This window comes from Pieris rapae, chromosome 2 (genome assembly GCF_905147795.1).
Source record: "Pieris rapae chromosome 2, ilPieRapa1.1, whole genome shotgun sequence".
Taxonomy (NCBI): Eukaryota; Metazoa; Arthropoda; class Insecta; order Lepidoptera; family Pieridae; genus Pieris; species Pieris rapae.
Window position 1 is genome coordinate 118,927 of NC_059510.1, and position 27,202 is coordinate 146,128.

Here is a 27,202-nt window from a genome sequence, read left to right on the forward strand (position 1 = left end):
TAGTGAAAACATAGCGAGCTTAAGCGATCCAGAAGTCAAACTCTTAATTCATTTATAAACGAAATCAACTTCCCTCCATTATCGTCTTTCATAAACACCTTAATTCTCATTAAGGGCCGGTCATTTGGAGCCCAACAACGTCTACTTTAAGGATCTCTATACATGTAAGACTTTTAACATTTAAGAATCGTACAGTTGTTTTGTACCTGATTGACATCTGATCTGTTATTTCGGTATATTTTTGGCTCCGATGATATTTTTCACAAACGTAAAATTGCCATGGTACACAATTACATGCCGCGTGTCTTACAACAACAGTGTGACATAGGTTGGTATTTATAGGTATCCAGGGCAGACCAGGTATCTTCGATTGAAATAATTGAGTTGGTTAAAACGCAAAGAGTTATTCAGCTTAAGTGTGTAATTATTCCAAGTTTCAGGATTCGATGAAATGTCTCACGATTTTTGATAATTAACCCGACGCAATCGGGAACCCTTTGGGGGACAGAATTTATTTCGGTTATTAAAAAGTTTACACTTCCTGTAATTAAGAGAGAATGGTTTTCTTCGATATTACCAAATATTTCAAAAATTATTCACATTGCAATGTTTATTAGATTCAAGAATAGTTTTTTGTATGATTATGCTAAATAAAGTAAAGAGTAAAGTAGTAAGTAAAGAGGTTTTATAAACATAGTAGTATAAGTCGCACAAATCAGAAGCAAACTGCGGACCAATTTTATTTATAATGATTTAATTTAACGAATAAAATCCTAACCGGGGACAATGTCTCTTTTTCTTAAGTGAGCCTCATCAAGACAACACATCGTGATGTTTATACATACGTAAGTCTGTCACGGTCAAACTCAGAGATTGATTTCTCTTCAGTTCTTCCTGACCTCCGTTGGAGGGGTTAACTCCCACCTCCCCGGTGCTTTGCGTTCGTTTGATCGCGTTATTTGAAGACATAACTCGCTAATTGCCCGTGAAGCAGGTTGATCATCGTCGATCTTAAGAGTTGCAGGATTTGAGGGGTTTCCTATATTTTCATTACAAATTATTATTGTAATAATAATTTAAAATGACTTAACTTTTCTTTAAAGAAAAAGCAATAAAATATATTTATACCGTTAGTAAGATACACAGCGGCGTGTATCTTTCTCCTTCAGGTTGGTGGGCAAGAATAAAAGTCGGGAAAGTTGCGCCATTGTTGCAGGAACAAAGAAAAGGAAAGCCGAGAAAACTCAAGACACGTTTTAAATACAGTATTTATCTTAAACCATTGTCCGTATTACCTCCATCACACAGTCTCTTTGATGTTTCTTGAGATGCTGCCAGTAAGACGTTATTATTAATTCAAAGACTTTTTCCACTACAGCTTTACAGTAAGTGTTTTAATTAGGAAATGCTTGAACACAATGGTATTTAGTTTTTATTGGGCCAAAACGATTAATCTGTCATTTTAAAGTAGAAAAATCCAATTCGTTTTACTAATTTATTATTATAATCAAATAATCCAATTTGTCTACGGATTTATTGAATTTTAAATCGAGCACTAACCCTTTGCGAGAGCTCTTCTAATTATTCCGATATTTAATTAAATTGTTAATTTCATTCTTTCATTCCATAATAAAAGTTCTTAAGAATAATTACTCAACGTAAAAAAATTCACTTAACACGAATTGTTAACACCCTCTTTCTCCCATCCGTTTATTGAAGTCGGTTAATAATAATTAATTCCTCTATGATTTTTAAGACATCTTTGCCTTTATTATTTTATTACAAAATTATATTTTCACTTTTTGTGCAGCATTATTTCGTTTAATCCTTTTTAAAGAAAACAGTCGTCGAAAAAAGTGGAGGGTGCACCTCAAGCTGAATTCAATATCGTTTGTGTCGAGCATCTGGCGGACTCGGCCACCTCAACCCTTCCAAAAATTATATAACAATAAAAGACTAATTACTCGAGAAATTCCGCCAATAAAGCCAAGGCGGCGCTCGAAAAATAATAAAATTAATTTAATAAAAACAACTCCGCGAGCTTTTAAACTCCCTCCGGGGGATGCATTTGATTGTAAGATGAACGATGTTTGAGATCGAACCGTGAGCCCCAACAAGGGAACTTTTCCAATTTTCACACAATAGAGGTGCCGCTGCTGCAGCTAATTTATTGTAAAGCACTTAAATAGTTGCACATTAACTAATTCTAACTATCTTTATTTTATACTAAGCACAATATTCATAGTGTAATTTGCAGTAATTAGTCTTAATTGGTTTTGTTTGTCTTTTCGTGTGAAGATGCCTTCCGTTATGATTCAGCTAATTGTTATTTTGACATCCAATAGGAGGCCATTAAAGGTAGAGGTATGTTTGAAAATTTATCTCTTGTCGACATTTTAAAAGTAGACTGGCAACATTTGGCAATATTATGTGAATGTCTTATTATATTTTGTTAAGCAACTTATCTGTGTATGTTTTGCTTCCTCGTTATGTATATTATACGTAGGTAGGATTACTACTTTAAACACATTTAAAATATGTGGAAAGGGATCAGAAGGATTATTATTTTATGTTTATCACACACACTGTTTTATTGCTTATTTATTACTCTTTAATGTATATTATTCTACGGTTTCGATATTTGTAAATATGTGAGGAACATGTATCCTAACGACACAATAATTGACCTGTACAGTAATTATATTCTGGGAGTACATTGTTTTCACATATAATTATTTAACTAATGTATACAAATATTGTAAATTCTATTTTAAAAGAGTAAGTGTGGAGTTTCTTGCCCATTCTTCTCCACACGAAACTACCTTTTGGAAGGGGCAACTAGAATCATCTTTATATTTTATTTAACATTCAAAAGTGCCATTTTAGGTAGTCTAATTGGAATAAATGATTTGATTTGATTTGATTTGAAGGGTACTAGGTAGTAGATAGAACATAGGAAGAGTCGTATTTAAATTAAATAAAAAATATATCTAACGATATTCACCAAGTTTAATAGATTCATTTTTAAGACGTCAATGTGTATAATATTATCTGTATTGTGTGGGCGTGGCCAGGTGCGTCAGGTGAGAGGCGGAGGAGAGGTGGGCGTGGCTACCTGTCACACCTACCGCACAGGTACGCCGCTACCTGCGTATTGTGGGTGTGTATGGTTACCTGGGCTTATATACCTACTTATTTATATTGTTTTTTACCTGACTCTTGGTTGGATCGCGTTGAGAAAGGTTACTTTTGTTGATAGGTATATACAGTCGTCATAAAGTTATTGTGACAAGCTATGTAGAAGGTTGATATCATTATCTCGAATACTTAGCCAGACCTATGGACTGCACCGGACATGGAGGTGCAGAATAAGAGAAGTTTGCCGGCTTTTACAGAACTGCTAAGTTCATGCATTTATATGGTATCACTGTTTGTTACGATGACGTTATTTATGTCCGTCACCCGCTGTCTTTGAGAGGAGATATTTTTTGCACAGTGAGTGTACCCTAACACGGAAGGGGAGGTTCCGTCTTTGCGGCCGCTGAAGGGTTTACCTCTTTATACTGACCTTTTATAGGACTGGTCTGATTCGTACTCGACTTTCGCAATCTCGACTCACGAAACTTATTTACTTAGATTCTCCATTAGATATTTTTACATTTATTACTAATGCACTTTGCATATTATCTGGAGGTTAATTCTTGGTGAAATAAAAGTGATTTTCGACTTCTAGGTTCCGAAGGCCGAACACAAATCAGAAGCCGGGTTTCCAAAGAACAAAATTTAAAAAATACAGAGTAGGTACGTTAGTCAAGTAAATAAAAATCAATAGTAAAGTTATATCTAAAACGCAGATTGACACTATATTAACAGCTTCAGTCACAATAAAGACTCGAGCGAGCATAGAAAGCATCGGAGCCCCGTATGTTGTATCGTGCAAGGTTTTGCCGACGCCTTTATTCAATGAGATACGTTTTTATGCCCGACCTTCGGACCTTCGATATCATTTGCAAATACATTTGGTAAAAACTCTTTAAGTTTATTTTCAGTACAAGTAAACTTCCGTTTGTGTTTCTGTCAGTATAATTATTAATTACCTACAGATATTAGATCTCCTCTTTGTACTTTAAACTGTTGTTATTTTCATAAGACGTTCATTAGTTAAAATAAACACTTACCGGCCCATTAACTTTGATAACAGTCAATCATCAATGTGTGTACCTCTGCTCGTTAATTACACCTCACAGCTCCGACTTACAGGCGCCACTCACTTGCACCCTGATATTTAACTGCCTACAACGTTGTTATTCTATAGCAGTTATATCGTTAAGGTTTGATACATTTCTCGCTTTGTTTCCATACTTATTGCAAGAAACTTGTTTCTTGTTATATTAACGGTAATGTATGCCGAAGTATATTGTTTATATTATTGTCTGGATGTTTTGAATTTTCTAATACAGAGCATAATGATGAGGCGTTATAGGATAAATCTATTGTCAGGTGGATCGCTTTTCAATTGACGATATATATTTTTTTTTAAAAGATAAAAAAGTTGTAGATGAAGTTTTTATTAATTTCTTCCTTTACCACGTCACTGTCACTAAAAAACTGCATTTGTTTTAACCTTATGCTTGACGCTTAATAAATTATTTCCAGATAATTATTTTTAGCGTGTAATAATGCCGATAGATATCATGCGTTAGAGATCTTTTACTGTATAAATTGTAACTTTTTAACACATATGCTAAATTTGAGTTTCTGGCCGGGCTGTAAAACCGGGAAATAAAAAGTATTTTTAAACGAGTTCCTCTAAACTATGTATATAAAAACTAAAATAAGACAAATTTTAACAGCAACAGTTATAGATAGTTTACTTTTGACTGCGGTTAGCACGAATGTGAATAAAATATATTTTAAAATTTTTGGATACACGAGAGAAATGTCTTACTCACAGATGCAGTCACAATGTAAAACAAACAAACACGAGAAAATGTGTTTACTGACAAGCCGGCGCGTCGCTCCCTTCCTCACGTAATTGAAATTTTAATTGAACAGGTGCGCAGTAGGTAAGAGAGTACGGGGACAAACAAAAACATTGTGTTCTAAATTACATTTCTATTTAGTTATCTGTGGTATTGAGAATACTGTTTACACCACAACACATAATATACTGCGTTTTTGATGCCTTGATACGCGTATCATTTTGGTATGAAACCACCACCACTGTGGTATCATTCTTAGGACAGAAACAAAAAGTTACTCATTAAGACTAATTTTACTTTAAATTAATCGTAATTTTAAGTATCATAATTTATATTCTATACTTGATAAATGTTAACTCATCATCAGCAAAACAGAGGAACAAAAGCCATTGGGCTCCAATCAAGCATCACCCACGTGGCTCGTCGGAACCTGCCCTAATCAAATTTATGTTTGTGATTCAAGACACCCTCTCCCCCCTTGCCTCTCGCCTCCCATCTCAGTGGAAATTACTCCATTTGCACTTCAATCCAGGTCGCTTGCCTGCCGGCGATTTTTCCCAACAATAAGACGTGTTTGATTGAAATTTGTACCTCCGCAAACAACGAGCTTCTTTGAAGAGAATCTAATTATTCCGCGCGGTGGCTTCGCGTGGAAACCTTAAAATATCTTTTCTACGACATGTGAAATACGTGGAATCTTTTTGATTTCTCGCTGAATAAATTACACTATTCTATGTAATTTTATTTTCAGTATGTCTTGCTTATATAACTATATGAACACATCAGGGATTGTGAACAAGAACAAATATGTGGCGAAGTACAGTAAAATCACAGATATGTGAGCCTCTTGAAATTTGAATCATTTTATTATTAAAAAACATATTTTATACTTGTTTTTTTTTTTTAAATTATTTTTGATGTTTAATTAATTACAGAGGATTGCTTGATTCGTTATTGCGCACTTGTAATTCTGCTGATATTTAGCTATTTTAATTCTTTCGTGAGTGTTTTTCCCATTTCTGTATTAATTATTGTCCACTTACGCCTGACAAATTATAAATTGTGCAATGTTCAATAGCCATCGAACCTCTCTTTGTGGTACAGTACTAGTATAATACATTGGTTGGTATATTTATTAATTTTCCTTAAAAAAATACACTACTTTGTATTACTACTATGTATCGTGAGACAAATAAAATAACTTTAGTTTCACCCTCGGAAGTCGGTAAGTTTACGAAATATGAAGGTGTTTGTTTATCGTTTTGTTTTTCCTCCACTCTGTCAGTGGCGGCGGTCGGCGGGAATTGTAAGTCGTTGTAAAGTGATAACTGCGTGGCGGAAGTTTTTATTACGCGTGCAAACATTATTGCATTTATTAAATTAGTTTTAAAATCTATTCGATTCATACATCTTTCACCTCGAAAAAACTCAAAAATACACTTCGTAACTAATATTATATTGTTTCGTCTGACAGCTGATGAACTTGTATGCTTTCATAAAAAAGCTTCAAGATTAAATATATTCATTACTCACACAATCAAATTAAAAAGTAATAAAGGTATTTATTGAATTACACTTATAAACTTCAGTAAAGAAAATATGTTTGTAAATAAACATTTACAGTTCTCAAATAAATTGTATAGTACGGAAGGACGGAGAAGAACTAACTATTCTTTGTCACGCTAGGGTTTTTTTTCATAAAATTCTACCTACCTGCAGCCATTACTTATTTAATATTATATTTAAGCTTATTAAATAAATATTATTAGCCACAGTTCCCGTTTAGATATTGTTTATCGCAATAATTGCGGCCGAGGTAATGTGCTAACCTCTTACTCCGCCGTGAACGCAGATAAGCACACACGTGTAAACAACAGAGCTCATTACTGCGTCATTACGAGCTCTCAATAATTATTTGTACGTCAGATGACCCGCTGAACTTTGTTTTACCAAAACTGTCGATTCAGTTTGAAGAAGCGATTTATTACAAAATGCCAATTAGTATCTATTTGACTTATTAAACACTTGTTAGCGTTTTGGAGCCGGTTCCGACGAGCCACGTGTGTGATGATGATGATAAAGTATAGAATATAAGTTATGGTATTTAAGATTAACTTTCATAATTGCGCACGATGTTACAACTACGTAGACATCTTCAAATACCTTTATAAGAACCGATAAAATAATTGAGTCATTTGTTAATTACTAAGCGAGCATACAATGGTGAGTTTAGCATCAATTTAACTAATTGGCGACCTCTCGACAAGCTTGGACACAACTTGGACGCAACTTGGACGCGAGTTGGGTAAGCAAAGGACAAACTTTGCCTACGCTCCTCTTCCAACTTGTATCTTACGTACATACTACATACTTGAACGTTCCAACTCAGGCTGGGACTTTTCAACTCGGTTATCTACGGGATTGTGAATTATTGTAATGAATTAAATACATAGGTATGCCGGTCCGCTTTCAATATGTGATGAAAACCGCTTTGATCGGCATTTGGTTTCAGATATGGCTGGGTCTTACTTACAACGGCAGCGGCCTATATAATCTTCATGTTTAACATGGGCCAAACCATGTAATTAGTATGTAGGAGGTGTTGCGAGGAGAGTAAAGTGCAATCAAAGTTGTCTCATGCATATGTAACTTTGGACACGAGTTTAATCCTACAGTTGGTCATTATTAATAATTTCTAACTAGACGCTGTATGCGGATTTATCTGCGTAAATTTAGGTATCATCACGACTGGATTTTCACAATGTTTTGTACTGAAACTGCTGTAGCAGCTTAATGAAAAATACTTACACCCTTGTGACTAATCAACTAATTTTAACCTCGTACGTCAATATTGAAAGAACCGAATACTTACAGTTGCTAGCAGTTTCTGATAAGATAAAAAATCTAATTTATTTATTACCTTAGGAATGTTCCGTATATTTTTAAAGAATAAAAAAAATCGGATTGAATTATCTAATATGTAAGGGTGCCCACAAGTTTGACAATAATTGTTTTAATGTATAAAATAATTATTTCAAATTGAATTCAACGTAATTCTTCTGAGGGAAATATTAAATAGGAGCTGGATTTGCAGCAAACGGACGAAGGGTACAGCAATCACATTGAGTCCTGGGAGGAGATCGTTCGCATGTTAATGATAATATTATTCACAGCAGTAGATACAAATAACTTGAGATATGAGGAATATGTTTTTTGTTCTTATTATGCTGGACGTACATACATTAAGGCTTGCCGCACGTGAACTACGAAATATCAAATATATATTTTTAAACGGTCGCGACCGGTGTAGTTTTAGCAACTTTAAGAGTAGTGATATTAAAACTAAAAAAAAACAGATGGTAAACGCTGTCATCATTAGTGCTCTGTTTATTAGTCAGCTCTTTAAAAACTAGTAAGTGGACTTTAATTTATGTAACAAAAAACACTTCTAACATCTGATATAAAAGAAGTGTCTGATGTTCCTGTGAAGTGTGATTTAAATAAAGACAAAAGTTCGTCTACGAACTGCCTGAGATATAGTTGATATGCATGAGAAATGTAACCACCAGTTAAATCGTCTTAACATACAGCTCCAATGTACTCAAATATGTATTGTACAAATATCATTGTCTTTTTTACGAACCCCAGTTTTTTGCCTCTTGATTAGACGCCTCGATTTACGGACCTTGTTTATTACTTCATAGCAGTAAATGCCGAATTACATATTACATATTCCTTTGTCGAGAATTTCATCGAAGTTCGAAGCTGGCTACTGAAATTATCTGTTATGGCCTTAATTATTCGTTGTACGAACAGGTAAACAATTTGTACTGAACGCGGAAAATCAAAGCAGTTGGTATTTCGAAAGTAAAATGAAAGAGCAGCAATAAGACGCCAGGCATATTGGATTGTTCAATGAGTCAAATTCAATGCTAGTGATGCCGGATCACTCGCAATCAGGTGCTCTTTTATTATCAGTATATGTGTGTGTGTCTGTGTGACACCCTCGTCTCTAATAGCTTGCTTGCATGAGGCCAGGAGATGGGCGTTTCTATAAACTGTTAATCAACAATCAATAATACGATATTTATCTCCCTATAGAATATTTACCTGCTATGAATTGAGACTAGTCTGTTGAATAAAAACAAATTAACTTGTTTTTTTATATCATAATCATTGTATAATGTACTTTTGTAATGGCCGACACAGCTTAAACATTAATTGAACTTGATGGTTGTCCTATAAGAAATGCTTTCTTTTCCACTGAGCACTTTCCCGCTCATCGCCTGGCCAGACATACATCGAAGCCCGCGTCACGCGCCATTCCGTCAGCAATACTGTCTAAAGCAATTTGTATGTAAATCAATTGTTCTTAATTCTATTTATGCCGATGGTTATGGAGCATTACTATTTACTTTCTCCCGACGAAACCTTCAACCGACTGACGCTCTTATGCTGAGCCGTGAACGACACATAGTCGGGTGTATCTTTCGAGGGCTTAGCAAAAAACATAAGAATAAGACGTGATGATAGGGAATAGTTAGTGAGCAGTCACGTCGAGAGGTTATAAATTTTGTTGTATTATAAATAATGTTAGTGGTACAGTTAAATTTATTATTCGTACGACTTGTGCTGTTGATATCAGTTAATGGTAGGTATATGTTATATAGTATATGTTAAACCATTTTTGAAGTTGTTAATTTAGTTTATAAATAAAGGGGGACTTTATCGTAAAGTGTAGTAAATAGGACAACAAATCACAAAGATCCGATCGCTCTATAAGTTATTTATGTGAGACAACTTGTCGATGGACAACGAAATATGGATATGACAATTAGCTCCTTTGTTTTCGTGTGTCTATAATTTCATTATAATGAAATTATTGATTTTTGTCATTTGGAGGAAAAGGCTCATTTAGTCTCTTCTAATACTATTACTATTTCACTCCGAGCCACTACCTACTTTATAAAGCCCAAATACTGTTATCACCTCTGGGCTACCGGGGAGCTCCCCAGTACCAGCTCTTTCCACTTGACCGTATTCAACTAAGAGGATCTTTTACCACCCTTACCATGGAGAGAATTTAGAGGTTTTGTTATCGGAATAAAAATATTCCGCCATTCACAACTAAGCGTATTTCTGTGAAGTTCTACAGCGCTAAATCACCATGTGGAACCAGCAACCCAGATAAAAAAGAGCATACTAGTTCTGCTCTACTCTGGCAATATGAATATATATCAATCAACATCATATACCTAACCATCCTGGTCGTTTGCAGTTTACGTTTATATACTGATATTCATAGGCATTTCGAAATGGGAGTAAGGTTGACACGTGTAGTCAAGTCCTAGAAACTTGCTAGACCATTCTCATAAGCCCTTATTAGCCTTTTAACATCTAGTATAACTGTTGAGTTATGTATTTTTTTATTCTGAAAAATTAAACAGATTTTATAATACTGAATTCTACCTTTATTTTACGTTCACAAAACCTTATTTGTAAGTTTTTAAATTAAATTTCTCTAACAGAGTAAATTTATATTAATAGTATATCTACTGATTAATTATCCTAAAATTTCTTCCTAAATAGGTTGTACATATAGCGGTTGACAACTATAAATTTAAATCGCGGTCCTCTTCAACGTCTCGGCTCGACCACCGAATCTTATTTATTTTACACTATTTAGTTGCTACAAGTTAATGTCGAATGAATTATTATTACTTATTATTTTATTTGCGAATTCAAATGCTTTAAAGTGTAGCTATTTTTTGGTTTATTGTGGTTGGAATCGCTTTTTTGCTCCATGCTAGAGTAATATTTTATTTTCTAAATGATATAAATTTAAGCAGGCGACTGTAATCTCAAAATATTGAGTATTTTTGAACTCTTTATTTAATTATGCAAAATAAGTGCATTAAGAAGTAGGTTTTATTGCGGAGATCTCATAACGGTAGAGTTTATGACGTCATAACAGCTACGTGTAACCTCGCTATTACTAACGGATATAACGACGCACGTGATCACTTTGCTCTTGAATTTTAATACACTCCAGTTTGTCGTTTGTTAAAAAATTATTTTAAAGTAGTAGTAGTTTAAATACATAAAGAATATATCTAAATAAAAACTAAAATTGATTTCATACGAAAATAGATATATTATATGCATATATACATACTGTAAGTATAAAAGAACTGTTATCTCAGCTAAACCGTCTAAAGGCTAATAGAATCGTCTCAGCTCGCAGCCATATGGTCTCTCGGTGATCACTCGATAAATCATCCCTCACAGAGATATGAAAGCTTCACCTCCAACTTGTGTTGTAGCACAGTGGGCGCATATCGTCAGTTTGGCAAGAGTTTGCTTGGTATGCGATGCAATTTACAGAAAACCTCTAATTCCACCAAAATAATAAAGTATATACGATTTTAAGTTTTTTCTGCAATATATATCTCTTAGGCAGGCGTAGTTTATAATATAATCTACAGTGGTCAGTGAAGAAGCATCATCTGTCCTAAATGTAGAAACAATCATTTGATAATTAATTATAAATAAATTCACTCTTAAAATTACATCCAAAGAGCGAGCTGATAGCACTCGCAGCCTAAGCAAAGTTGCGAGCGTGGTTAGTGCGAAACGATTGCATCTCTAACTGCACTGTGACGTCTTAATACAGCTCTTAGCCGCACTCCCGCGTGCATTACGTGATGTGACACGCTGCATTTTCAAAATTGAATCACGCCTTCTATGGCTATATCACGAGATATTTATGTCTTTATGAATTAGGTTTGTGTAATATACATACTGTATATATATTATTTCCTTTAATGAAATCTAAAAAGCAAGTAATTAGTGAAGGACCAGCGCGTCGCTTGGTTTCCTGACTATATACATATATCAGGAGTGGTCAGGTGAAATCGTTCGGCGCCGGTTCGTCGGGAGGAGGAGAGGGGAGATCGGAGGGGCAGAGATTAATTACTGTTTGATCCGACAACTGGGCCCTAGGCACCGTCACGTCGACATTACTGCTGATTTAGTACTGCCAGGTACTGAACTATTTGCCGCCATCAACCACTGCCGATTATACACTGCATCAGATCATAATACACCTTCAATTTATGCTGAGGCATTCGAAACAGTGATTTGTATTGTTTACCCATTTAGTGATTCAAATGTATTTTCTGATTTGTTTTACCAAAAACTTATAAAGCTATATAATATACTTTTCAAGTCAAGTCAAGTCAAAAATAATTTATTCATATAGGTAACATAATGTACTCTTATATGAACGTCAAAAAAAGAAAAGAAATATAAAATGCTTCTAATTTTACATTTACTGCCAGTTCTCAAATCAAGGGCGTAGAACGGAAGAGAAGGACTGGCAATAAACTCTCCGCCGCTCTTTTTAATCGCCAAGTTTTTTTTTACACAATGTTTGTAAGGAGCTGCAACCATTACACCATGTTCCATGTACTATGCTAATGTATCAAAAGTATATAGGATAGGATGTAGTCAAAAGAACAGGATATAGGATAACTATTTTTACATACCTTGGACGAGGCATTGATTAAGATTAAAAATAAGCCGGCCGTTTCCGTTAGCCGGGTATTAGTACCCTGAAACTCGGGTATGAGGGTAACACGTGGATATTAATTGCCATAAGTAATGACCCTTGTCCGTTTGACAGCTTGACACCTGATGCAAACAACAATATATTATACACAAAAAAAAATTGGAGTTGAGAGCCCAAGAATAGAAAACTTTTTACTTTATTTTAATATATATTTTACTCATACGATTATGAGAAAAACATGAACTCAACAACTCTTTAATTATATCAGATTTATTTTAGTCAGAAACAGTTATTTTGCTACACTGTAGCAGTAAAATAATTAGGAAGTATGAAATGAGTTGTTAGGTCAGTAATATCGTAGAAACAGCGTGTAGTACGAGGGGCATTAGCGGGTATGAAGGCAGGTCAGCTCGGCTCTAATCGACGCCGCAATCCATCACTCACGTGAATAGGTAAAACGGTACCGTTCACAAAATAAACGCTTATTTGTCTGTTTTCATTATAATTTATTTCGAGCACATACATAGTTAGAAATTAAATGATTATAAAACAACTATTAAAATTGATTTATTAACTATGTAAGTGTAACGTGTCCCATTTTTAGAGGTCAAGACCGAGGCAGCCTTGAAATCTGAAGAAGTAAAATTTGAAGATGTCTTTATTCTTATAGTTAATTATGTAAATTTGAGTATAAATGTATAATTCAATGATTAAGTTTGTGTGTGGTCGGTACAAGAGGAGTATTGTGCAATTTGAGTGCGGGCGCACGTGGTAGTGTAATGACGCCGCGGAGTCGCCTCACTTGATCGATTGCTCACGTCAAGACATACCTTTAAATTAATAATCATTAGATTGCTGAAGATAGTGTAGTAAATACCATTATCAGCGATTAAAGTAAGAATTAATAATAGATGTATTAAGCTTTCATTCTAATCCCCTATTTCTTAAATGAGTTGAAAAGTTAAATTATTTGAGTTACGAAACTCCAAAAAGTTTTGGTTTCAATAACATTTTATTGCAAAGGTATTCAAAGGGCACCCGTAGCGACATGCTACGAAGAGCTACGAAAAAGACACCGTTGTTAAAGCACAATAAATCTATCGCACCTTGCTAACGTGTGGTCTAGCGATTCTCATAATAGAAAATGCGAAATGTAATATCGCGCAGTGTGCACGCGGATCGCATTACACGTTACACATTACAACCACATCTCCATTTGCCATTAGAGGCGCATCTGGCGGCTCTGATTGCTGGAGGTGCCTCGCCTCATCTGCTAATCCATTACCTCGGCCCATATTTAATTCCAACTTTGCGACACAGTAGCGCGCCGTAGGGCTGAAAATCACGCCGCTTTTTCACACAACTTTTATGTTAAACAATGAAAAATATAATTATAATATGTGAAAAGGGTTTCTCTAATTCAACCAGAAATACTTTAGAGTAACGTGAAAATATTAGCTGTTTGCCCTTTCATCGATGCTCTTTAAGAGAGATACTCCGTATCTCCTGCGCAACTGTTGTATATATTCTGTGGCAGCGCCCTCCTCACCGAGCAATTGTCCGCGCCATCCGGGCACATGTCGGTGCCCTTCACGTATAAAATTTGATAAATTGCACCGCCAACATGTGAACTACCCTCTTGGCTTAAACGGTGAGCTCTTCGGCATCAGCTCACGCCAAACTGGACTCGAACACCTCGTGTTTCAATTCAAATTGCATGAATTCTGGGACGTATTGAATAGTTTTGCTAGACGGACCTGTAAACAGCAAAAATATACTTTATTCTATGCCAATACAGTTAATAGTTGAACGGATAAAAGGTTGCATGCAGTTGTAATGGACGTGCGCGTGATTGTGAGGGACGCAAGGTAAGATAATGCAGATGTTTGCGAGGGAACCTTCCCTCCGATATTGATGATTGCAACAATTTCGCTTAACGTTTTCAATTAATATAAATGCACAGATCCTATTATAGAACTTTTGAAGTGTGCGAATATTTGAATTAAATTCGAAATTGTTTATAGCAGCATTAATATTCTACACTAGTCTAGTATGTATTTGGTAGTTTAAAAACTTGATAAAACATGTGTTTCTCATTACAAGGTGTTTAATTTAAAATTTTGATTAATGATCCCCTATTATCGAAAAATTAGTACAATTTCTATTATTTTTATTACTATTATATATGAATGTAAAACAGATAATATTATGATCGAAAAATATATCTATGACTGTTGTTTTACAATCGCAAGATTAAATTACGCGAGCCACAAACCGTCGTTCGTAAAAAAGGGAATTGCGAAGTTCGCAGTTGGACTCGAATAAAAACGATCCATCAATTGTGAATCCCGGTGAAAGTTCCACCGTCGGTGCGGAATCGATATGAAATTAGCTAATGGAAACTTGATAGCCGACAAAAAAGTGATTCCCCTTCGGCCCCGCGCCCGTGAGCATTCGCGACAATAAATCCGTGCATTGTTCCGACGACAGATGGCGCATTACCACCCCCGAGCACAGGTAACCCTATCTAGGCCCGGGCGTGTAGCGCCGTTGGAAACGGCGTCCAACGGACTAGTTTAAATGAAAGCGACGAAAGCGCTAGTCAGGTAAATGCATTAGACACGTACAATAGAATATTCAATTATGTTAATGCGCACGTTTGTGCCATGTGGCCGATTGTCCGCCATTTTCGTCGAGTCGGACGCACAATGAGTGAGGATTACGTCGCCTGCTCAATTGTAACGGTCGGATTTAACGCGGCATTTGAATGTTGTTTTAACATCATTATTATTAAACGCATTAGTTGTAGCTTTTGTGGCAACTGTATTGTGAGACTTGCGTTAGGATGGGCTCTGCGTTCTACTTGAATGACAAAACTATTATAACAGACACAGATCATAAGCAATAAAAGTAATAAAGCAATTAACGAGTGAAATAAAATTACACATGGGATTGTTTCGTTACAAGGTTTTCTTGTTTTAATGAAGGCTCGGCCGGTTGCGAGATGGCGACAGATCAAATTTCAATTTAAACTTTTCGCATTAACTCTCGGTGCGGAGCTAAAAATACGCGTTCTGGGAGTAATCGGGCAATATTCTAATGACACTTAAGCTCCAAAAGTAAACCGCAGCTTACCATTGCGTGCTCTTACTTTAAGCGGATTATTAAGCTTTTTCCTGAAAACCATTTTTTACTGATCTAGGTTCAATTCAACATTATTTACCCAATTATTGGCATATTTGAACGGAATTATTAAGCAAATATAGATAATCTAGTATTTTTTAAAGCAAAATTCTACGATTCTACGTAGATATACGTTTAAAAATCGTGTTCTATATATATTATTATATAATTATATAAACTTCCCTCTTTTTATTTTGAAGAGACAGCAGACAAAGCTTGATGATGAACTGAGTCCCGCTACCAGTCGGAAGTCATCTAAGGTTGAATGATAACGGCTCGCGTTGATTGTGAGCGTAATTACAAGAGGGACCGACTGAATTATATTTTTATGAGCGGACTACTAAAGCGCATTTATTGTCCTTCGCGTCGTTGCGACGAATTCACACAAAATTACACCTTAATCAGATTATATCCCAATAATCTACAAGTATTATAAAATTTTAAAAATCGCATCCGTATTTTGTGTATTCGCTAAAGCGTATAGGTAGGTAATATTTTCTTTTTTCAGGTAACAGTATTATGACGAAAGGAGCCTAATGAGTAATTAGCTCCCGCTTCGAGTAGTTGTACGTGAGTTTAGCGCTCTTCCACAGATAATGATAAATCCATAGATAATAACTCGCGCAGATTAAACAGCGGCAGATATCTGTGGCACAGATAGCGTATTTGTGTTGAGATTAACCATGATTGTTTTATGGTCACATAATTACTTTTATCTTTTGTATATATAAAATTAAGAATTGGTGTCGTTATGCGACTTCTCTTGTAAAACATACAGTAATTTGATGTATGAAAATAAATATGTTCAACTAATTGAACAAGATGTTAATAGTCTAAAAACTAGATAAAGCATATCTAATAAACACGTCCCACAAACACAAGACTCTTAGTCCTTAGGTCCTATAGGTCTTAAGTGTGAGCCTCTTTACGAATCAGGTATTTTTTTTTATATTAATGTACTTTTATTATTTACTAACTCGATAAAAATGTATATTAACATCTATATTCATATTATTTACGAAAAAAATAAACAAAAATTAGTTTGGCCCATGAGGGGATCGAACCCGCGACCTTCGCGTTATTAGCACGACGCTCTAACCAACTGAGCTAATGGGCCGATGACTCCTGTGCCAAAGAAGTCACTCTTTTTGTTGTATGATGATTATAAATATTATCTTCTGTATTTTTAGATTACGAAGTCTTTTTCATTTTGATAGTATAAAAAGTAAATAAACATACTACACTAATTAACTAAACAATATTTAACGGAACAATCGAATACATCAGAAAGTTAACATTTTTTAAAATATTCCTTAGCAATATCTCCTGAAAATATTTGTTTCTGGATTTATGAAATTACGAATTTTTATTACGAACGTTATTATTTAGTTAATTAATTTTAGATACGAGATCAGTTCTCAGGTGGATATAGGCTCTGTTTTTGTCATCGTTTAGGTGCAATAAATCAATCAGTTCTGCAGTGGGCTGGAGTAGCACATGTTTAGAAGCACAGTTCTGTCGGTATCGAGAGCTACGCAAAACGACTGACATCACAGGACTCGCATAGACTCGGACTTAAACTAAATTTTTTCTGTTGACTGTAATTAGGAAAAATACACTTGAACATTCTCAATGGAATTGTTTTCGTTAACTCACTACAATGTTAATGCAAATAATACAAAAACTCCCACTGTATACCACAAATTAGCTATCAAAAATAGCTAGGTAACGAAAACAGCTCCATGGACTCTTTAGTCGTGCTTGCGTCGAGTTAGCGCGTGTCGAGTGGCGGCAGTAATGTCAGGTTGACATGAATTGTCGTCGGAGCTGGAAGTCGGAGCGGCTTATATTTTGAATAATTACTAATATTTTGAATCAGTATAACCAGTTGTTATATATTTTTTGGAATTTGTAAATATATTTAGAAACTTTTCAAGATGAGTTCGTTCCCCTATTTGCTAAAGTGCGCTTTATAGCACAAGAACATATCGTCGCACAAACAGATCCGAGACGGCTAGCAATAATCCGTTTACTTTTATCTTCAACCCTTGCATGAAACCCAGCTTTCGGTTGCACCTAATGTAGAGCTTGCTACCAAGGAAAAGGGTATGAGTTTCAATGGCTGGTTACAAAACGTGGGTTGGCCATGTCCATCAAAGAGGTTATTACCTGAAGGACATAAAGTCCGGAGCTCGAAGCGAAATGCAAATAGAGGAATGTAGAGATGGGACGCTCGCTGATATCATCTGGTCCAGAATTTTGTTCACGTGACGCCATCGTCCATTCATTTTGAATGAATAAAATATTCATCCATACCACTTTGAATAAAAATGTAGGTATTTCTACTAAAGTAGAAAAATATGGTCAAAGATGTTTATTTTAATTATTAAGTCGAAGTCGCGTAACGATATACGGTATCATAATTAAAGGTGTTATTCCATAATTACAAATAATATTTAATTAAACTAGAGACCAATTGGATAAAACTTTTAATCCATTTATTGAATTAAGTATTTTATAAGCGCACATTTATAACAATATTAATGATACAAACCTGTATTTTGAATAATATACTATCGAACCGCTCCATCACTAGCTAAAAAATCGCTGACTAGTCACGTCTTCTGGGTCTGTTTACGAGGGCCGTTGTAAAATGTAAAAAAAGTGCAAACTGTTTGTTTATCGCGGGGCGGAGCGATTGAATCCCACCAATAAATGGACGTTTTATAGAACCTTAGCTTTGATACTATTTACTGCGGGCAGCACATTGAAAAGAAACTGTTATTATAACGTTTATATGATGCTCATAATGAAAATTTATATTATAAATCTGTTGTTATATTGTGATGTTTTGTTTCTATGACTAGGATCGTCCATTTTGACGATAAGGCTGTTGAACAACAGATATAAGCTGTTCACAATTATCGTCATTTCGAAGTTACATAATATAGAATAATAAATGATTATGTACACTAGTTAGTTAATAAAAGTAATTCGGATAATTACGGCAGAACGGTGGCCGCCCGCTGTACGCCGCCCTGACTGATAACTGTCTTTAACTGCCCGCCCTACAAGCTACAAGCGATGTGGATTCGTAGTTTTAGTGTATTACATAATTAATGTTATATTAATAATGCAAAATGAAATGGTATTTTAATTAAAAAATATCGAAACACCTTAATCTTTATGAAGTAAGTTTTTCTATAATTATTACTTAGTAACGATATTTAATTTATAAAACTTAATCAGATCAGAGTGAAAAAAGGCAATATTAATTGCTTATATACATGAATTAAATTTATTTTACAAAAACGCTAAATTTAACGCAACCATTTATCCCTTAAACTAGAAAAGTGATAAGAAGGGTCCACGAAAAAGGCCGATCTTACCTTCCACTAAACTAGTAAATAGCGGGATTAACTGCTGGCATAAATCAAGTGCGCTCGCGTCCCATGGATAACAATCTTCGATAGAACCTGTTTACTTTCCAACTTTGATGACTTGTCTGATTAATCACAGGCTTATCTTGTCATGAGAAATGTGCAATACTCTCTTATATTGAATACTAATATTAAGTAATCTTTGAGTAATGTATTGTAACGTATAACGTTTTAAACGTTAAAATATAAAAATTAGTTGTTAGAAAGTAAAGCTGAATTATGACGAATGAAGTTGACTTTGATAAATACATAAAAACCCCAATATAATCAAGACAAAGATGAATTTTAAAAGGCACAATTCCTCTCAGATCACTTCCCATCTAAGAAGGTGATTCTTATTATTTTTCCCGCTTCCCGAGAGGCCTCGTTAATTGGAGGAGTATTTTATTAAGGCCAATTTGTTGCGAATACCTGCCAGATTGCCCGACCCTCGGATTTGTTTGAATTTTTCTTAAATTGAAGCGCTTAAGATCATGCCGTTTTCCTTGATTGCTGTAATTGCTTGGTTTTTAATTCTGTTTGAATCTTTTAGCGCCGGAATTTGAAAATTTTAATAGAATATTCTAAGGATTCTGATTATGCTTGAACGTGGTATTCTGAAGTTTCTTAATAATTTCCACCTACTTACTTTTAAAGTTACATTCCTAATTAGTTTAAGTTTTATTCATCACACACATATTTCATAATCTTACCTATTTACGTAACACATACGCGTGGTACACAGTTCTATAAAGTGGTTAATGGTACAGCGTGTTCTTGATTAGAGTGAGTCAGCGCTGAGAGATGTGGTGCGTGACTTAAGGAATGGACTGGACATACATGGAATGGGCTTTGTAACATTAACTGTGATTACTTAAGTAAGGCAATGGATACTTGTAATAAGAGATACATCAAACATAATTACCAGATTGACTAATTAGCATCTTTTACTATAAAGACAATCACAAAATATTTTATTAGATTTCTAGTATTGTAAACTTCTTGAACGAATCTTATAAATTAAATTCCACAAAGAAAATCCTTCGAGTATTTAAGTTTATGTCGACTCTATGGCCGCTGGTGTTCGTTTAGGTGGGTAACAATTAACTGTGGTGGAGGTCAGACCGGCGACGGCGGCGCTCAATTCGGCCAATTGCTCGACGTGGGAACAGAACTCACTGACTCACCTTCGACATGACTAATTGACGGTAACGATAGTCTATAAACATCACTTATGTTTCATTAAAATATTCACTTTGAAGGTACATTGACAATCTCCAAGCGCTGTTTATCGCTTAATGCGTTCCCAAGTAGTTCTGTCAAAATAATGTTTTCATTAATCGATGCAAAATGAATCCATTCAAAGTTGTCGATGCCATATGCATTTCGTCAATGAGACGTAGTGGGACTATGTTTTGATATCAATTTATTGCATGATTTACTCGACGTTTTGCATTCTTTTTTCTTGTGAAAACAACCAGGAGAAACAACTCAAGTATTTTCGAATCAATTCTTAAAAGGCCTGCAACGCACTCGCGGCTTTGAGAGTGTTCATGCGTCAGTTAATATCAAGTGAGCGTCCTGATCCTTTTCCCGCTATTCCATAAAATACACCAATCTAACCTTTGCCTACCTTTTTACTTACTGATAGCTTCAATACGTACAGTAAAGCTGAACATTATTCCGACTAGGATTATAACAAGAACGAAAGATTTCAGAGGAAATTTACAAAGAGATGATTTTGTACCGATACTGTTTTGCATTTCAATTTGATTGTGTTTCTGGATCTTTTCTACAATATCCCGTCGATTTAAATTAGTTTGGTGACACTAGATGCGCGTGCGTCGGTCGTTCACTCTCAATTAGCTAGAGTGGGTTCAAGTGGTGGTCGCGAGGTATCTCTCACATTCATTTGAACGTGGACTCAATTTCACTTGATATTAAACTAGAGGCGTCACTCGGCTAATCAATTCCATTCGCTTATATTTTGCTGAATGTGTCTACTTACGATTAACTATTTATAAGATTATCTTTTTAATAGAATATATTATAATAATAATATATATTCATAAAATGAGGAATAGTCGTTTATGTTTGTCTATGTCTTTTAGTTAGGCGACTATCGTTAAACCAAAATCTGTATAATACACTACTACTTATAACGATAATGCAATTGTGGAATATGGCATAAAGAAATTGCGTGAAAAATTGAAACAGAATTATTTATACAAGTATTTGAGTGATATTACTGAGATGATAGGGCCGTGAGAGGAATGTATGGAGCAGATGTTTAATGATTAGTTATCCAACACCTATCGGGCGGTCGAGTGCGGTGTGATGTGATTCACAGACACACATGCGACCTCGATATACCGTGATCAAGCGCCACAGATTATGCTAATGTAGATACGAGTAACTAATTCGGTGCGTACGTCATTGATTATCAGTAAGGCTTAAAAAGTTAAGTTAGCCGCAGATCCTTTAGGATTATATGAACTATAAACTACGGAGACCACCTTCCTGTTAGCTTCCGTTTCATTTTGTGATGAAAAATGTCAAACTGAAATGGGTACACGGCTTTGGATTTATGGCACTTCTTCAGTTTATTAGTCTTTGGTTATTTACGTTCTGTAGGTAGATCGTGAGAACGGCTCGCATGTGTCGGGTACACACTTGTTGTTTTATTGGCGTAACGCATTCTTTTTAATTACACTCTGCGCATGCACTGAAATGTCGACATCGCTAATGAACGAGTCCCTCCCACATCTCGTAAGATCGAGAATAATATTTGTTGCTAGATAGTAAATTATGAAGTTATTAAAACAGCTACGGGCGAGTCTTATCGTAAATACGAATGAAACCTTAAAGAATTGTTACTTCTCTTGGCCGTTTCTTTACTTTCTTTCTTTCTTTAAATACCTTTTAATACGTTTCTGTTGTGGGCTGAGGCGAGCTGAAGAATTCGTACTTTGCATACCTTTACCGCCTCAACGTAGGTATTTGGATCACCGTTCTGGCCTTTGTGGTTAATTCTATTTATGGCGTCGAACTAAGTGCCGTGGTGACATCACGCGTGTGGTCTGACTAAACAAAGAGAATCTGTGCGCAGGCGCCGGTCGTAGGGGCCTAGTCTCGTACCGTCAGCGTGAGATTTTATTTATTATTTGTAGGTATGTTTCTGTAGTGGATGTAAAATATTTGACACACGAATATTTTAATTCATAGGATATTTATATATTAGGTATATATAAATGATTATGTTTATTTATTTATTTTCACATTAAGGTACAGAAACAGAAAACAGACTGACTACATACATAAAATTATTACATACTAAACAACATTTAAAAATCTGACTTCCAGTTATATCTGTACACAGCATTTACACTAAATATCAACTAAACAACATACACATATCAAACCGAATGACAAAAATATAAAAAAAAAAAAAAATAAGAGAAAAAATATATCTATACATACACACACACACATGTTTATATACATATACGTTAATCAATTAAATTAGTAATTAAGGTTGCAAGTATTTACTATGAACTATCTTTTTAAATTTACAAATATTATTGTGAAAAATATCAACCTCAGCACATACAGCATTATAATATTTGCACATTCTTACGAGCGGAGCATTCTGGGAAACATTGTTATCAGTCATAGGTATAACAAATAATTCCTGGATGCGCACAGAACGCGTCGGTACCTTGATCTCCAGCCTCTCCAAAAGGCAGGTGTCAAATGAGCCATTTGCTATTTTATGCAAAGTGCACAGGTCGCTCATCCACCTCCTCCTTTCAAGACTTACCATTTGAAAGTGGGCAAGACGCTGGTCATATTGTTTTATTTTTCGCCTAAGACCATACTTATAGCACAATGCTCTGACAAACCGCCTTTGTATAGCCTCCAATCTATCTATATGAGTTTGGTATATCGGGGTCCATACCGCCGAACAATACTCAACCATGGTTCTCACGAGAGAGCTGTATAAGATAATAAAGGAATCGGCTCGCCTGAATGGTTTAGCAGTTCTAAGAATGAAGGACAGCATCCGGCCAGCTCTGCTGCATATATCATTATAATGAGGTCTAAAAGACATAGCAGAGTCAAATAGCACTCCCAAGTCGCGAATCACCTCAACTCTATCAACTACAATACCCTTAACATTATATTTATACTGGATAGGGTTCCTACTTTTTGTAAATGTTATAACTCGGCACTTCTCAATATTCAGAACCATAAAGTTTTCATCGCACCAAGCAGAGATAGTATTAATATCCAATTGTAAGGTCTCACAATCTCTTTCATCAGATATACGTCTGAAGACTTTAATGTCGTCTGCATATGCCAAACATTCACTGCTTATTTTGCCAAGCAAGTCATTCACAAATAATAAAAAGAGTAAAGGACCCAGCTTCGATCCCTGGGGCACGCCCGATGTTGCTAAAAAAAGGCACAGATTCATACCCACTCAGAGCAACCAGTTGGGTACGGTTCAAAAGGTAAGAACTTAACCATCTATATAAGTTCCCATGAATCCCCACATGCTGAGCCTTCACAAGCAATGCAAAATGGTCCACTCTATCAAAAGCTTTTGAAAAATCGGTATATACAGCGTCCACCTGCTTTTTATCATTAAATGATGAACATAAATAAGTAGAATAGCATAAAAGATTAGAGTTGGTTGACCTTCCAGTAACAAATCCATGCTGTCGTGGGCTCAATATATGTTTGAGATGGTTATACATATGGGTATAGATGAAACCCTCGAATATCTTAGCGAATAAGTTTAGAATACAGATAGGTCTATAATTCAAAACATCACCTTTGTCTCCAGATTTATACACTGGTGTAACTTTGGCTATCTTCCATAGGCTAGGAAATACTCCCTCGTGCAAAGATTTCTCAAATATAATCAATAACGGTGTAACAAGAGCAGTAGCGCAAAAACGAACAAAAATAGGTGGAATCCCGTCAAAGCCAGCACCCTTAGAGAGATCGACACTTTGTAACTTTCCTAACAATTCCTCTCTAGTTATCTGTAAATTACCAATAGAGAAGTTTGATGACGGAAAGCTAGGAAAGTAATTATTTGTGGTATTAGAAGAGTAAATTGATGAGAAATGACTAGCAAACAGGTTTACAATATCTTCACCCGTAGTACCAACCTTGTCTTGATAACACATCCGACCAGGAATATTATTGGTGATACGTTTAGATTTTGTGTAGCGCCAAAAAGCTTTTATGTTGAGTTTAACATCCTCTTCAATTCGTTCTATATATGTTCTGAAGCATCTCTTAATAACTTCCTTAGTTCTAGTTCTGAGCATAGAGAACTCGTCATAGTCCCTTGGGTTACCAAATCGCTTATATCTAATATGAGCTTTGTTTTTAGATGTAAGCAATTTAATTAAATTTTTGGAATACCATTGAGGATATTTATTGTTTGGACCATTAGACTTAGGAGTATATTTTTCTATGATTGAATGTATATTGTTGTAAAATAACAGAACAAATTCGTCACATCCCATATTGAATGAATATTCAGCCCAATCAATTTTCAATATATCCTTTCTGCAGCTTTCATAGTCAGTTTTACGAAAACATAGTTTTTTAAGCAATGTGTGCTGAATCAATGTAGAAGGAGTGGTTTGAAGTATTAGTTCAAATGTCGGATGGTTCTCATCTAGACGACTCATGTGTAAAGTCGGTAAAATTGTAAATAAGTCTGGACAGTCAGTTATAACTAGATCTAGTATTCGACCCTTATAGTTTTTATTGAAATTTAGCTGTCGCAACATAGTAACATCGAATAGGTCACACAAAGCTTTTGACTTTTCACAGCAATTGTTCAGAGGACAGCCAGTTTCAGTTGACCAGAGAACATTACCAAGATTAAAATCACCCAATATACAAGTCCTGTGATCAGACATCCCACCAACTATGCGACCACATTTCTGAATAAAATCGCAAGCTGCATTTGACGATAGATATCCAGGCAGATATGCAATACATAGATTCATAGTAAAATCGCCATTCAATGTGACTTGTACCCACAAGTCCTCAACACAGTCAGACTGCCAGTCATCTCTCAACAAAATTTTGAGTTTCTTAGAATAAGCAATTAGTACACCACCTCCATGATCCTTACCATACCGTCGACAAAATCCAGGATCACGATCTCTACGTACCACACAATATCTGTCATCGAACAGTTCAGATGAAAATACATCGGCATCTAGCCAAGTCTCGCATAAACATATTATATCAAAGTTATTACACAATACACTATTATAAATATCAACAGTCTTGCTCTTCATACCTCTTATGTTCTGATAGTAGATTGAGAGAGACATTTTAGCTATTAATTAGTATTTATTTTTACCCGTTATGGGTACTTGAATATGCACTGATAGTATTAACTTATTAGAGCAAGGCTTTTGTTATTCTTAATCAATATATACTTAGAATCAGTAGTTTTTCGAACGTATATACGTCCACTTTTTACCCATGTAAATTTATATCCAAGTTCTTTCGCCCTTTTACGAGCCGCGGCATGTAAAGATTTGTTGGAAGGCGACAAATGTTCACTCACATACACTGGTTTCTTATCACCCGCGATTCCTAGTAAAGATGTATTTAATTTGTCACTAGAGTTGGATTTATTATATCTATATACAGCAGAGTAAAAGCTATCACGATCTTCCACGCATCTAAACTTGACAATTATACTACGAGGTAGCTTGCTTTCTTTATTCAACTTAGCGACTCTAGTGCACTTTACTATTGCATCTTCCTTCAAATCATGACCTATTACACGAGAACATTGTTTAAGAAGATTAGGTAAATTTTCATTATGGTGCTCAGGTACACCTTGCATCTCCAAGTTGTTCTCGCGCATATGTTGCTCCAAATTATTTAGGCGATCAGATAGTTCTGACACAGTGGACTTGAGTTCTAAATTTTCCCTAGAAATTAATGCATTAGCCTTGGCTAAAGTTTCTATCGCAGACTTCATTTCATCATGCATTGTACTCAGGAAATCAACAGACTGGCGAAAATCCAACAAGTCATCTTTAATGGATGATAATTCTGTTTTCAATATTCTGGATATCATCTGCGGCAGTTCAGTTTTAATAGCTTCAAGTACTTGATTACTTATAGCTGATACCAAGGCGTCCCTATCCTGTAATGAACCAGTATTACCAGGTATCTGTTGACGATCCGATTGCTTCCCTCCCCTTCCCAAGACCTCCGTGTCCACGTTCAAGGGCGAAGCCGAAGTAGGTGTAGGTGAAGTCGTCGAAGTAGTAGCTTTCTTTTTTATCTTACATGCCGAACACTTCCACTTCATTCTATTCATAGGTAGAATTTTCTTGAAGTCTAATTCCGTCATTTCTGCACAATAAAAATGCAACCATCCTAGGCAGGAGACACATTTAATGCTGTCCCCATCATATGCAATTTTTAAACATTTACGGCAATTCATTATTATTGTTTCCACTCAAAACCGTATGTAGGAATAATCAAAGAGTATGTCACAATAACTAGGTCCAAAATGCTTGTATCCAGCCGCTTATATGGCAATAGTGCCGCTGGCAGATGTCAAATGCCAAAAATCAAATTAGCCAATGAACATAGATATTTCTAACCTCATTAATCCAGCCGGCGACTTTCAACACTAAATGCAGTGTGATGTCCAGGATAACGTGAAATCAACACTTCTATCGCATTCACAACACTTTCTTTATAGTTCGTGATGTTGTAATAACAACAAGTGAGCGTAAGTATTTTTCAAAGCACAATATTATCGGGAGCTGCACAAGTATGATGTTTACTATTTGACGTCCGGTGACAATATGTTAACATTATTTATTTTCCAAATTGATCAAATAAATTTATTTTGGGAATATTGTGACGACTATATCTACTTGCGGTCAGCAATTCACAAAAGCCTGAATCACGTTGTTATTTTACTAAAAGTTTAATTTAGTAAAATAACCAGTTTTCCGGAAGAAAACTACACATCGTAATGT

General features: G+C 35.3%; 1 non-coding gene across 1 annotated transcript; it reads right to left on the reverse strand.

Annotated features, from left to right (window-relative positions):
* Positions 1-16,778: 16,778 nt before the first annotated feature.
* Trnai-aau lies at positions 16,779-16,852 on the reverse strand. Its single transcript has one exon. It is a non-coding gene; the product is annotated as a tRNA-Ile (tRNA).
* Positions 16,853-27,202: the final 10,350 nt, after the last annotated feature.